Source organism: Manis pentadactyla, chromosome 2 (assembly GCF_030020395.1).
Source record: "Manis pentadactyla isolate mManPen7 chromosome 2, mManPen7.hap1, whole genome shotgun sequence".
Lineage (NCBI taxonomy): Eukaryota > Metazoa > Chordata > Mammalia > Pholidota > Manidae > Manis > Manis pentadactyla.
In genome coordinates, this window is record NC_080020.1 from 160,154,207 (window position 1) to 160,166,178 (window position 11,972).

An 11,972-nucleotide genomic window follows, 5' to 3' on the forward strand; every position below is an offset into this window, starting at 1 on the left:
TAAATTTTCTCTTTATTTCAAGATTTTTGTGTCTATGTTCATGAAAGATACTAGCCTTTAATTTTCCTATGTAATGCCCTCACTAATCTTTGGAATAAAGGTTATCATGACCTTATAGAATAATTTTGGAGTATTTCCTCTTTTTTTTGATGCTCAGGTAGGTTTGAGTAATTTTGATAAGTTACCAAGTCACCAATCAAACAAATATGATTTTGACATTTTCCTTCTAGGAAGGTCTTTATTACAAATTTCTTATTACTTTCATCAAATTAGTTGCCAACACCAACTGTTGAAGAGGCTGTCATTTCCCCATTTTATGTCCATGGCTCCTTTATCATACATTAATTGACCATATATGTTTGGGTTTATATCAGGGCTCTCTAGTCTGTTCCATTGGTCTACGGGTCTGTTCTTGTGCCAGTACCAAATTGTCTTATTTACTGTGGTTTTGTAGTAGAGCTTGAAGTTGGGGAACGTAATTCCCCCTGCTTTATTCTTTCTCAGGATTGCTTTGGCTATTCGAGGTCTTTTGTGGTTCCAAATGAATTTTAGGATGATTTTCTCTAGTTCATTGAAGATTGCTGTTGGTATTTTGATAAGAATTGCATTGAATCTATAGATTGCTTTAGGCAGGATGGCCATTTTGACAATATTAATTCTTCCTATCCATGAGCACGAGTTGTATTTCCATTTATTGGTATCTTCTTTAATTTCTCTCAAGATTTAATTATAACACACAGTTTACATAGAACAGGCACAGAACACACACCTCAAGTTAAGAATTTTCTGTTTTATAGTTTGGTACCTTTAACCAAATAGCCTAGAGACCCTGGGCCGATAGGAGCTTCTGAGCAGTGGAGCCTCAGTGAGCAGCCCTGGGGAAGTTTTTGTCCAGACCCAGAGCAGTGCAGGAAGAGGCACCTCACTCTGCAGGCTGTGATAGTTTGCAGCATTGTCGGCCTCCACGGGATGACTCGTGTGGGTGAAATGAGTCCCCGACTCACTGCCACTGAACCTGGCTGGGACCCCAGGCACTGACTGGATGCACTATGGGTCAGGAGTCTAGGAGGCTGCCCGGATTTCTGCTGATACCCATTAATCAGGCTGTAGATGCCAAACAAATCACTGACACTCTGACTGGCCCTGCAGGAGGTGGTGGCCGGCTCCCTGGAGTCACAGTCAGGGAGAGTGGAGACTGGGTCCGTACAATGTCCTTGGTGGAGCCTGGAATTATAAACACGATAAACTGAATAGATTAACTGAGAACATCTCAGTTAGGCCCCAGGCTTGGTGACACTTGGAATCACAGTCACAGCAATACTCTGAGTAACCAGAAAACTGGGTAACTTGAAACCGACAACAACTTAAACTCCAGTGACCAAGAACCAAGAGACACATAAAGCACCGTGGCTGCGATGAGTGTGCGCAGCATCCCTGTACATACCCTCCCCCTGCCTGGAACCCAGAGCAGAGGATGCACAGCAGGGGAGCGCCGGACCCCACCTCTGAGAGCTGAACTAGAGGCTGCTGCTCAGGGGCCCTGACCAGCTGCCCTTCAGGATGCTGTGAGCAGCCCTGACTCTGTCCAGCAACACCACATGCAGATCAGCTCCCAAGCGCCTGGGCTCGTGCTCAAAGGGGCCACCTGCTCATGGTCACCAGTTGGACTGGAGTCAGCAGAAGCTTCTGAGTGCTGCTCAAGCACATCCAGGGGATCCTGTGACCAGTGTGTTGAATCTCTGCCTTCTAGTCTGTCTGAGATGCTATGGGGAGCGTCCTGGGGCTGTCTTACCATTAGGACATAAGTTGCTTCAGGAACTTTGAACTTCTGATTCCTAAAAACAAATTTCATTCATCACAAATTATCATTCCTTTCAAGTTGTGATCACTGTCAGAAGGAGCAAGCAGTGGGATTATAAAAAAATGAGACAGGGTGGCCTGTTCAGATGAGGGGAGATAGAGAGGAGTTTGCCCAGTGACTAAATGGCCTGTAAACCAAGTCCTGAAATGTCATAAGGAGCTGGAACGTATGAGGGAGGAGTGCATGAACCTGCGGAAGGCTGGGAACCAAATCAGTGAACCTGAGCCAGTGTGGATGAGACAGGGGCTCTCCATCTGCTCGGCCCTGAAGGCCGAGGCCATGTCCTACGGAAGCCCTGTGGGCAGAGGCGTCCCTCCCATTCAGAGTGGAGAACAACCGGCGCCCGACTCCCCACTCACCCATCTCTCTTGTCACCAAGGCTAGAGCTGTGGAGCCCCATGTTCTCCTGCAGCAGGACACAGAAATGGTTGTGAAACTCATGTTAAAATTGTTTTAGAGTATGAGGGGCATAGAAAGATTTGTATCTAAAAATGTCTTGGAGGTTAGAAAGATGTAAGGAAGCGACTGAGAATCAGATAGTAAGGTGTATACTCTTTAACATACTCACAGGCAAATACTTTTAACACCTTTGTAAAATTATTTAAATATTGCAGCCCAGGAAACTCACTTTTCATTAGATGTCAAAGAGGAAGTAATGGACTTAATAGCAGGCCTTTAGTTTATCTTTTTAAAGAATTCTATGTGATGTTATCTTTACTCCACAAACAAAACCTTTGGCATTATCTCTGTTTTGAGATTTTGAAAACTATCATCAACTCTAACACCACCAAAGGAGTTAGTGGCTGCGCCCCCAGGGACCAACAGAAGCCAGGACTGGATGCAGGACACTGTCAACCAGCTCCCAGCCCAGGTTTGTGGGCAGAGTTTGGGTGTCCTGACACTGCCTACACCTTGACTGCCAACCACAAAGACGCTGTCAAGGTTGTGCTTCGCTGCTCTGTAAAATCACCCCCAGCTCCCCAGAGTCACAGCCCTGAACGCACACCCCAGCCATCTGGGCAGAGAGCTCCTCTGTGTCAGGTGCTCCCTTTTTCCCGGGCACCTGCATCGGAGGCAGTGTGCTTATTTTGCTTTGTGAAAGTTGTGTAAGATGCCAGGGAAGGACCCAGGTCTCAGCTTGCAACTGATTGCCTGGGAGAGAAGTTGTAACCCTTCACTCCCAGGACGGACTCATGCCTGAAGACACACACTTCAGATCAGTTAGTGAGATCATCCACAATAACCCCAAAAGAGCAAGGACACCAGTTTTCCTGCAGGCTCCTGCTCCACGCAGGTTACCTAATAGCTGAGAACCAGCACGAAGCATACTAAGGAAACTGTCAGCACGACTAACAGAAAGTCAGAGGAAAGGTGGCTAAGGGTTGGTGGAGGCAAATTCCATCTCATTCCTGGGTCTTCCTAGTCTACACCTATAACAGCCACCTGCATGTTTGGAAAATGGTTCCCACCACCCGACGTGATGTGCACTTTCTGCTCAGCCAGCAGGAGAAACTCACTTTCCTTTCCCTGAAGGAAGGAAGGAACACAGTGTCTAAGTTCTTTCTTCAGTCCTATTGCTCGTCTCACAGCACCAGAAGGAACAATAAGTGCATGGTACACCTGTTGCTTAGTCAGCACCCATCCCTGCCACTCAGGAGGACGTCAGCTTGTCCTGAATCCCTAGAAGATGGTACAGGTGGAGAGCTTAAAATACTGCGACACTCAAGAGGGAAGACACATTTCTCCCACCAGCCACGTTCCATACTCACTGTGGGGAGCGATCTGTGTGGTAAGGCTGGGTAAGTCTTCAGGGGACCACAAAGGGAACAAGACAAGCTCTATTCCCCCAAAACAGCCAGAAGAACACGCAAGCATCCACACCACACAAACAGAACACATGGGCATCTTAGACATTTTGGAAGCTAACTTCTTTCCTCTGCTCACAACCAGAACCAGGAGGTCCCTCCAGCCTCACCTCTGAGGTCTACCCAGCATCTGTACCAGTCAGGTTGCCTGGCTTCTGTGCAGAGACCTCAAGCATCTGTGCAAGCCTCCTGCAGAACCAGGGGTCAATATTTCCCTGTCACACTTTTACTTTCTTGTGCTTCTTGTGAGAAGGCAGAAGAGAAGCCACGTGGAGGGCAGTCTTACAGACACATCTCAGTTGTCATTTTTGAGAATGAGTCACTACACAGGTGGTGGGACTGTCATGGGGAAGGCTGAGCTGTCACGTCCCAGGAGCTTCCTGCTGGCAGAGCCCGGCCAAAAGCAACAGAGCAGCAAGTGTTCAGGAGCCCCAGGCCTGGAGCTGCCCATGCCCCTCCCCACTGTAAACAGGGAAAGTCGGTGTTTGGGGCTCCCACCCTGGGAGAGGCTTTCATGCTTTGCTGAGGACCATGACTTTGAGCATCATCTTCCTCCCCAGGTCTCACTGTGAGGATGAAATGTGCACCAGACCTATGCTCAGAGAAGTGACTGGAGACCCAGAGACATTCTCAGATACCAAATGAATCATGAGCTTAGGAATTTATTTCTTAGTTGCCAGTTCATACAGAGATTGTGGACCTACTGTTGGTGAGCTTGACTGCACAGACATGTGCAGTGATTCCCCCTCCTGGTAGGTGGTCAAAGTGAAGATGAAGGAGTCTCATTGTCCAAGATAGAGCTTAAGTCAGAACTGCACACCAGTCAAGGGCCAATACTGGTGTGCTTGGAAAAGCCACACGGAGCATGGAAAGTGCCCCCTGGGAAGGGGCCTCACTCTTAAGTGCCCAGCAGCCTCAAGGGGACATGCTCCCACTTCAAATAAACTCATACAAATAAACATACACACACATGCCCACACACATCCAATTCAACTACCAAGAAATCAGGAAATATGAGGTACATCCAAGGAAAACCAGAGCTTCACAGTAGTCAAGGTGGTAAAAGCAGATTTTACTTAGGACTATTACAAAAGAGAAAAGAGGTTTCAGGACAGACCCGGGATTAATTCTGAAAACAGCCTGAGCAAGTGAGAATTCATAGCCAAGGAGAAGTTTGGGAGTCAATGAATGCACAATTACTAAGTGTAAATACCAGGATTAAGGGGTTCTGGCCAATCCTGAAGACATCCCAGGCTGATCAGACACCACCTGGAGGACGGGGAGGGTGAGGAACCCGATAACTGATTCAGGGTGACCAGATATGCAGAGTGGGGGTCTCTTGCTAAACTGACTTAGCAGAGTTCTTACTGAATCTGGATTCTACAAGGAGGTGCATACGCGGGCCCAGGAGAAGGGTCAGGATCTGCAATCAAGTTCAGTGAAGCAGAGAGTGTTTGTCAGCTTCTTCCTACTCTTCCGTTGTGCTTCACTCTTACCTGGTACGCAGGGCAGGGGGAGCACGTGCAGCTCAGCACCTTGCCTCTCAGCCAAGAGCAGGGCAGCTTTAAGAACATTAAAAGCATCCCTTAATCATGCTTTTAGTCCTCAAGACTATGAGCTGGGGACAAAATGCAAAGATTCTTTTCTGTCCATGTGTGTATGATGTGTGTCTTTACTCTCATTCTCCCTTGAAGGGTTCCCTCAATCCCTACATCATTTTCACTTGTCTGTCTAAGATTTTATAATTTCAACTCTCAGTGCAGGTTTTTTTTCAGGTCCCTGAACACATCTCCCAGGACATACATATTCCCATTAATTTCAAATTTCTATTAATTTTAATTTCATGTAATCTAAATATCAATTAGATTGGTAGTTAAATTGTCCGGATCACCTGAAAAATTTTGAGACCTTAATCTTAAGGCTTGAAATGATTTTTCCGTAAGATCATTTACAGAAAACATATCCTGAGAAGATTGCCTCTCTCTATATACCTTCTCTTGGAGCAGGCAGTAGAAGACAGAGGTTGGAGCACAGGTTGGAAAACTGGAGGAATATTACTCAGGAACAAAATTGGAAAAACCTTCAAAAGTATACCTAGTGAGGGGATTCACATACAGAAGACCACATAGTGTATGATCCTATTCACAAGACATTTCTAGAATAGGAGAAATTATATGTCTGGAAAGCAGTTCGGTGTTTTCCTGGGGCTGGTTGTGGGAGCAGTGACTAATTATAAGTGGAAGGAAACTTTTTTGATGATGGAAATATTCTGAAAATGAATTGTAATGGTAGATGTAAAACTGTACATTCTTATTCAAATTTATTGAACAGTACACTTGAGATTGGTGAATACTGTGGCATGTAAAAGTTATGCCTTTATAAAATCACTCCAAAAAAATGGGATCAAATTGCAGTCCTGGAAGAAAAGAGTTTCATTAGCTTAGGCTCTAAAAATATGGATTAGGGTTGTATTAATACACACACACAATAATCAGCCTTACATTCAGAAGGGATTCTGTCCACCCACAGATAACTGATTGGGAATAGTGGGGAACTCACTGGCCAAATTATCAACAAATAAATACTAGACTCCAATAAATCTTGTCTTCATGTTTCCTTAATTGTAATACAGACAAATAAACACAAATAAGAATTGGCCAGTTGTCATGGCAACCTGCAAGCCAGCAGGTCCCTGAGGCCTCCCCTGAGCCCTGCATACATGACTAGGGAGGCCCTGCATTTTGGTGCCTCACATTGGTGTCCACAACAACATAAACCATTTATTACTTCACATGGGTTCCTTCCCCCTTGCTCATCTGTATCAGCACAAATTTCATTTACCTTAACATATTTTCCAAATTGAATACTATAGCTAATTTACTTCTACTGCCTAACCCTTATACTGACCCTTCTACCCCCCCAAAAATAAATTTCACTTCTGATCAATTCTGCTTACAATTCAGATGAAGATAAATTTGATGACAGTAGAAAAACAGGATGTATGCTGCAGAGCGATTGGGTGGGGTTTGGGTATTAGAAAAGGAGCAGAAAAAGGCAGAAATCACCATAAATAATTACAAATAGAACTACCATATGATACAGTAATTTCACTCCTGCACGTATTTCCGAAGGAAATGAAAACAAGAGTTTAAAGTGCTATATGCACTCCTGTGTTAATTGCAGTATTATTGACAATAGCCAAGTGCCCATCAATGGATGAATAAAGCAGCTGTGATATACATACACAATGAAATATTACTCAGCCATGAGAAAGAAAGAAATCCGGCCATTTGCAACAACATGGATGGACCTTGAGGGCATTATGCTCAGTGAGGTAAGTCAGACAAAGACAAATACTCTAGGATCTCACTTATGTGTGGAATCTTAAAAAGGTGAATTCATAAAAACAAAGACTAGAATGGTAATTACCAGAGGCTGGGGTGTGTGGGATTGGAGATAAATTGTTTAAGGGTAAAAACTTGAAACTAGTAAAAAAATAAACCCTGGGGAGGTAATTCATAGCTTAGCGATTATAATAAAAAATACTGTTGACTTCAAAGTTGTACACTTCAATGTTGCTAAGAAACTAGATCTTAAATTGCTTTCACCACAAAAATGAAATAATTTTGTAACATGATAAAGGTGTTAGCTAGCTTTGGCCCTAATCATTTTGCAACATATAAATGTACCAAGTCAACATACTGCACACCTTGAACTTCCACAGTGTTACATGTCAAATAATTTTCAATGTTCTTAAAAAAGACAATAAAGAGATAAACTGAGATGACAGGTCCAGAGGGTTGACTTCCCTTGTGGTTGAGGCGGGATCTTCACAAACACAGGCCAGAAACAGGGCTCAAGATAAGAATAACATTGAACAATTGGAAATATTCCACTGGAAGACAGTATCACCTGATCAAAACCAGCCCATCTAGGGACTTAAGAGTGGCATAGGACATGGACTAGTATAAACATATGTCAAACAGGAATAATGGAGATTAACTGATAATCAGGTTTTTCTCACATAGAACAACCATCAAATCTAGAAGACCGTTTGTCATGTTCTAGTAGAAACAGGAGCTGAAAGGCAGAGGGAAGTCAGGAGGCAGATGCCAGTGTATCTGAGGACATGATGCAGATGCAGTGCATTTGAGGTAGATGTGAAGGGGCGGGTGAGTGGAGCTAAAAGAGGGAGGAGGGAGCTGGGAGAGGGTCAGCCCCAGGCTCGGGAGGGGCAGAGGTCACTGTCCCCTCTGCAGAGGAGGTGACAACACAGCCTCACCTCCAGGGCTGCCTCCCATCAGGTACCAACTTCCCGTTCCCAAGACCTTCCTTCTCCACAGGCCTGAGAGAGAGACCCACTCAAGGTCTGCTGTCACATGGACTTCCAAACTGAGTGCACTCCTCCTGGCACCTGGCATGGGACAGGACACTGGGACCATTTCAGGCCTTTTTCTGCAGAAGTTTCCAAGATGAGAGATGCTCCCACTTTTTCTGAAAACTACTTTTTAACAATGACTCTTTTACAAAGAATCACGACTAAGGTGGTCAACAAATAGAAATTAAGAAAAGCCCTTTAAGGAACTGTTATTGAATCTCAACTTCCCCCTGAGGGATGCCACAGAGAGCATGATGTCTCTCTGATGCCAGGGTTCTTGTTAGTGGAGTCGAAGAATGAACTTAGCAAACATCCAAGGTAGGAGAGCCAGGGTAGAGGCTTTTATTTAGACATAAGGTGAGAGGAAAGAGCTCCTGGCTCATGCCAGGAGGGGACAAGAGAGCCCGGGGTGGTGTGCTGTCTAGGGGATTTATAGGCAGTTGAGGATTTGGGGGAACCGAGGGCTTAGAGTGTGGACTTGTACTGCCTTCCCTGCCCCTAAGGTGGGCTGGGTTGTTGTCTGTTTGCTAGGGCTGTTTACAGTGAAGTCACGGATTATGCTGAGATACCCTTCTTTACTTGCGGAACACTCAAACATTCCAGGCCAAGTTGCTCCTGGACTTTTAACCTTTAACTGATCTCACTGAAGATGTCTAATTTTCCCAGTCTGGTATCTTTACCCTAGAGAGTTGGTGTAATCTTGACTTTGCATAATGCTTAACACAGAGTTTCGATAAGGACTTCTTTACATTGTTACATTGCTTTGTAAATATCCTGCCTTGCTTTTTCCAGAGGCCCTCACCCTACTCTGACTAGACCCACGGTCCCTGTCTCATCTCCAGGAGCTTGGGGGGATCATTTGGGGGCTGCACATCTACCTCCTGCCTGAGGGAAACAAAGCTGAGGCTGGGCTGACTCCCCTCTCTGAGAGGTGAGGGTGCTGCCCTGAGAGGTGGGTGCCTTGATGAAACATCACCTCCAGCTCTGTGAGCAGTGAGCACTGTCCACACACCTGGAAAAGCCGGAGATACTGGGGTGCAGACAGGGACGGAGAGCCGGTGTCACCCAACTCTTCTCCCTCTTCAGGCAACAGCTTTCTGTGGACCGCAGGTGGGGACAGAGGACAGTGAGGTGCTCACCCCCTCAGAGGGCCCGCATTGCCAGGCACCCAAGGAAACCAAGTGCCACAAGAAATGTCAACATGACACTATTGTTTAAGAATTACTAGAAAGGATGAAGGATTTGCCTGAGATTTCATCCAAAGGGCAGGAGAAATGGCCCCTCAGGGGGAAATGGGCACCACGGGGAGAATGAAAACCTTTGTCTGATTCTATCTCATGATCAGGAGGGTTTAATGAACACTTGAACAGCCAAGGACTAAATCCACTGAGGATAAGTTGAGAAAAAAGATTGTATGTTCTCCTGTTCCTGGGTCAGAGCCCCACACCCCCTGACTCATCCCTGTGGAAAGGAGCACCTGGGACGAAGGGCTCCAGCTTGTGCTGCTGCAGGTACCATGGGCCGGCCTGAGCCTCCCAGAACTGCTCTGGGTTCTCACAGGACAGCTGCCTGCACCTCACAGGGGCCTGGGCACTCCGGGGATAATGAGCACAGGAGCCGCCCCCCTCAGGACCAGACGTCTGTCTACATACAGCGGGGGTTCACACCCACCACACCTACCTGTGACCCCGGGGCATGTCCTCAAGGGCAATTATGGGCAGGGCAGGCACCCAGGACTCCCACCAAAGCATCACCAAGTGCGACCCCAACTCAACTCCACCAGCCCAACCTCATCCGCCTGGGAATTTGCACCAACCTTCCAGCCATCCGCCATGGGCAGTTCTGTTGTCAGAGCCAGACAAACAGGTCTCTTTGAAGAAGAGGGTCTGAGCCCTCGGGAGGGTGACAGGCAGCAAGTAGTGCCCCTGCTCCTGTGCCCAGGTGAGAGAAAGTCCCCAGGTGGAGAGTCCCCTCAGGGCCAGACCTCCTGCTCCCTCTTCCCTATTCAGAGCTCTCCCACTGACCACATCCTTCAAACAAACCCCAGTCCTTGGAGAGGCCCACAGCATCCTACACAGCATGGCCTTTGATCTTACTTCCCCTACTGTCCCCCTTGCAAGCTCCATTTTAGCAACATAGCCTTCCTTCTTTTTCTACGTGTGTTCACAGATCTGCCTCAGAAATGTGCTGTTTCCTCAAACTAGGACTCTGTTTCCTGGAAGTATTCCTAAGGCTCATTTCATCTATATATTAAAACATTGATTAAGTCATATATTCTCAGGGTAACCTTGCATGACCATCCATGGATGGATTGCAAAAACAGGTCTCCCATCTTTATCCCTCCCCATACCCATGCTTTATGCCATGTCACTTTACAGTTCCTGTGTCAAGAGGCAGGGACTATTTACTTTCTTCTTTAGTGGCATCCATTACACTGACCTAGAATGTGGCAGTGGGACACTGTGTCACTGCGAGGCTAGGTTTCAGCAGGCGGTATGTGCTCTCTCTTTCTCTCTCTCGCTGTCTCTCTCGGACCACGCTACCTGACATCAAAGTTGAGAACATCTACCAGATGAGGAGAGACATGAAGCCTGTCACCTAAACAGCCCCAGCTTATGGTCAGCCAACTCCAGAAATGGGAAGGAGATGAAAGAGATGCGAGCCTTTCTTCATCAGCTAGCACGGAGGTGACCTGTAGGCCAACTTCAAATACATGAGCCACCCAGCCAAGGTCAGTCATGCCTGGCCCATATTAACAGAACTGCTCAGCTAACCAAAAGCATGACAGCAATAAAAACACTGCCACCTTAAGCAATTACACTTTTGTGGCTGGTTTATTACATGGCAGTAGCTAACTAATACCTCATTTGATTTTAAATGTCTCCTCTTAGCCAAGAAGGTTTAGCTCTGGCTTTCTTTATTTTTCTTTGTAGCACTTGAAAGTTGTGGATTGTCTGTCTCTCCCAAATGGACTGAAAGCAGATATTTGTGCTCTTGACACATAACATGCACTCAAAAATCATATCTTGAAGAATTAAATAGCATGGATTCCTTAATATCAGTACTTTGATTATATTTCTAATTACGGGGAGAAGATCTCATGTAGACTAGTGTTCAGAGGAGACCAGTGAGGTTTGCAGCAATCGTTCCTGAAGCTAAATTTCATTATTTGACAAGAAGGTGAAGGAACAACACTGAAATGACTAGAGTCTTCCACTTTTAAACTGAAATGGGCAAGTTAATTACATGTTACTCAAGGAATTCAACTTATAGTGTGCTTAGAGACAGGATTTCCTTCACTCACAAATTCAACAGATGTCTTTAAGGGAAAGTTGAGAAATTTTGAGAAAAGGCAATGAGGAACACTACCAGATCTTTCTAGAATGACAGCTGAAAGAATTAGAGAATCACCTTTGTAAGAATGAGTACAATGGAGAGAAATGGACTTAACAGTAAAGGATGGTACAAAAGGGGACAGAGTGGGAGAGCAGCTGCAGTGACAGTGGCCAGAAAGGCTTGGCTGGAAAACAGGGTCCATGGAAAGAAAACCCAAGAGAGGGATGCTGCATGTTATGTGGAAACTTCTGAATAGGAGAGGCCAAGGGTTTGCTATTGGGAAGGTCCAGAGTTGGAGGATGATTGCACATATAGAAGGAAGTCAGTGAAAATAAGGAATTAAAATAGAAATGTGCCAGTCAAGGAGGAACAGGGAAGAGAGAATTGATCCACCAGGTGTACAATTCACGGGACGCGTTGAGAAAGGGTGACCAACCTTCCCGGCTCACTCAGGGGACCTGTCCATTGGGAACATGCAGGTCCCTACGACACAACTCCTGGCAGCATCTCTAAGAGATCTTCAGAGCATTGG